The sequence below is a fragment of the Peromyscus maniculatus genome, chromosome 7 (genome assembly GCF_049852395.1).
Source record: "Peromyscus maniculatus bairdii isolate BWxNUB_F1_BW_parent chromosome 7, HU_Pman_BW_mat_3.1, whole genome shotgun sequence".
Lineage (NCBI taxonomy): Eukaryota > Metazoa > Chordata > Mammalia > Rodentia > Cricetidae > Peromyscus > Peromyscus maniculatus.
The window spans coordinates 68,990,217-68,993,658 of record NC_134858.1 but is presented as its reverse complement, the minus strand read 5'-3'; positions in this window follow the sequence as shown (position 1 = coordinate 68,993,658).

Below are 3,442 nucleotides of genomic sequence, written 5' to 3'. Positions count from 1 at the left end.
CCATGATATCTAGTGTATATTTCACACTGATATAGCATATCTGTGTTTGGCTTGCCACATTTCAAGTGCCTAAGAGCCACACGCAGCCACTGGTTTCCCTGTTAGCTAAGGCGCACAGGTCTTACTTCAGTTCAGGGTGGAGTGTGGGGAGACCAGCGATGCCCTGTTCCTATGTCATTGGAACTGTGTCAGTCATCATGATCTGGGACAGGCAGTGTCTCAGAGAGGTCTTTGGCAGGGTATAGATTGCAGTAAGTTCTTGGCTAACTTCTCAAGCAAGTATCTGGAGTTTCAGATTTTAATGGCTCCAAATGTAGCTTCATGTTCCAACAGTCAAGCTGATGTTTTTATTTTTGATGATGATGATGATGATGATGACTGTGTGTGTAGTAGGTGTGACTATGGATATGTGTATGTCATAGCACACACAGAGGCCAGAGAACAACTGTCAGAAGTTGGCTCTCCCCTTCTGCCCTCTTGAGGTTACGGCCCTCATGTTACCTCTGCGACACTGTGTACTCCAGGCTAGCTGGCCCACCTGCTTCTGGGTGGTTCTTTTTTTCTCTGCCTCTGATTTCTAGGTAGAAGCTCAGAGACTGCAGATGCATGCCATGACAACCCCTGCCCCCATTTTTTTTTTAAAAATATGGATGTGAAGATTGAACTCAGGTTATTAGGATTGTGTGCCAAGGCTCTTACCTGCTGAGACATCTCACTGACCCTCAAACTGACGCAGCATTTTCAAAAAGGAGACTGGTTTGCATTGTCCCTAAGAAAAACTTCAAATACATCTGCACTCAACACCAGTAAGGTGACAGATCATACTTCATGTGGCCATGCATGGGTCTCTGAGAACAAAATTATACCAACTCCTTTGTTTATTTATGAACTCAGTGATGACTTACTGTGGTGGTTTGAAGAAAAATGGCCTCCATGGGCCCATAGCAAGTGTCACTCTTAGGAGGTATGGACTTGTTTAGAGTAGATATGGCTTTCTTGGAGGAAGTGTGTCATTGGGGATGGGCTTTGATGTGTCATATGCTCAAGCCAGACCCAGTGTCTCACTTTCTTCCTGGTGCCTTGGATCCAGAGATAGAAATCTCAGCTACCTCTCCAGCACCATGTCTGCCTACATCCCACCAGGCTTCCCATCCTGGCAATGATGGTCTGAACCTCTGAACTGTAAGCTAGCCTCAATTACATGTTTTTCTTTCTAAGAGTTGCTGTGGTCATGGTGTCTCTTCACAGCAGCAACAGAAACCCTAACTAAGATACTTACTGAGATGTTTTGTGGGTCAGGCACATTGTGAACACTGGAGGTCGATCTACTATAGGAAGAATATGCTTCCCATCACAAGGGTTTGAGCTGCTGCAGCTTGGAGTCCCTGCCAGCAATGACCTTGACATTGGCTGATATGATAACAGCATATTTCATCTTTCACAGCCCACGCAAGTGTTACCAGCTCTTTCCTCCCCTCTAAACTGAGAGAGGATTCTAGTTTCCTGATTGTCCACCTTGGTAGAAAGAGTAACCTGGCCAGGTGGTAGTGGTGCACACCTTTAATCCCAGCACTCGGGGTGGGGGTGGGGGCGGGGGTGGGGTGGGGGGCAGAGGCAGATGGATCTCTGTGAGTTTGATGCCAGCCTGAGCTACAGAGTGAGTTCCAGGAAAGGTGCCAAAACTACACAGAGAAACCCTGTCTCAAAAAAAAAAAAAAAAAAAAAAAAAAAAAAAGAAAAAAAAGAAAAAGAAAAAGAAAACAGTAATCTGTATCCACTGGAACTTCATGAATTCTGAAGTCATGTCAACCATGTAGAAATTTTTGGCTTGCTTTGTCAAATACAAATGTGAATTTCAACAAAATTTCCAAAAAGTCTTGAAGCTCACAAAATGACAGCTGAGGTGGTCAGGGAAATTTTTCTTCACATGTCTACCTCTCCCACAGGGCCACTGGTTTCACTGGACACAAGTCTTCCTTTCCTGGCTGATGAGGCCCCTATGGTAACAGTGTGTGTCATGGTAAGGTGGTTCCAGCAGAGAAGAGCCATCATCTGTGAATGGGGTGAAGGTACCAGTGGGGTCTGAGCCCGATTTCTTCCTTCTGTTTATTCAAAACACATATACACGACACCCCAAAACATAGCCATCCTTTTTTGGGCCCCCCTTTTGATTTTCTTTCACACACACACACACACACACACACACACACACACACACACACACACACACACAAATCAGACTGTTAGGAGATTATGTATTGGGCAGCTTCTCAAACTCCTGCAAGTGGATTCTCAGATGTGCCCTTTGAATTGAGCGACAGCCACATTTCCCTGGGGACAGTTCCCTGATGATAGATTCTTCCTGAGGCCCCATGTGCCAGAAATGCTCCCATTCAGCAGGTTTCTAGAACAGTAGGTTTTGCTCTATAGATCTAGATGGAGTAAGTTTTCTTCCTTTGAGGCTAAGTTTCTGGGTCCTTCAGGTAAATATTTAATAGGAACTCCTGCCAGTTCCTGTGGTATCCGAGAGGACAGTAAGCAGACACCCTCGAGCAGATGATTCAGGGATTGTTAGTTCAGCCACACAATTGAGCAGTCATTTGCCACTATCTAATTCCAACACAGTCCATCATCCTGGAAAGAAAGCCGGTATTCATTTCCAGTCTCTATCAGTTCCCTTAAAAAATGTTTTATTACATTTATTTTGTGTGTGTGTGTGTGTGTGTGTGTGTGTGTGTGTGTGTGTGTGTGTGTGTACATGTGCTTGTCATGGTGTGCATCTGGAGGTCAGAGAACAACTTTCCTGAATTGGTTCTTTCTACCACAGAGGTTGTCAAACTTGGGGGGCAAATGCCTTTACCTACGAAGCCATGTCCCTGGTCCCCAGGTCCCCACTTCCCCTCCTCTCCTGACAGTCACTAATCTACTTTCCTCATGTGTGGATTTGTCTAGTCTAGGCATTTCAGTTATGAATGGAATCACGTGATGCTTGGGCCCCTGAGTCTGTCTTCTTCCACTTAGAGTCAAGGTCCATTCATGTGGCGCTGGCCGCTGCTTTCTACTTGTTAGAAAAGTAGAAGAGTCTTAGGCCGGGCGGTGGTGGCGCACGCCTTTGATCCCAGCACTCGGGAGGCAGAGGCAGGCGGATCTCTGTGAGTTCGAGGCCAGCCTGGGCTACCAAGTGAGCTCCAGGAAAGGCGCAAAGCTACACAGAGAAACCCTGTCTCGAAAAACAAAACAAAACAAACAAAAAAAAAAAAAAAAGAAAAAAGAAAAGTAGAAGAGTCTTAAGAGATGTCCCAGGTAGATCCTTGAGACACAAGGCAGAGGGAAATGGGGTCTAAAGGCCCAACTTCCGCCCTTCAGCCTGGGCCTGCGTTTGAAAGGCTCCCAAATGCATCACCTTCTTGGTTGAAAGACCTTCGGCCTTTTCTTCATGGAT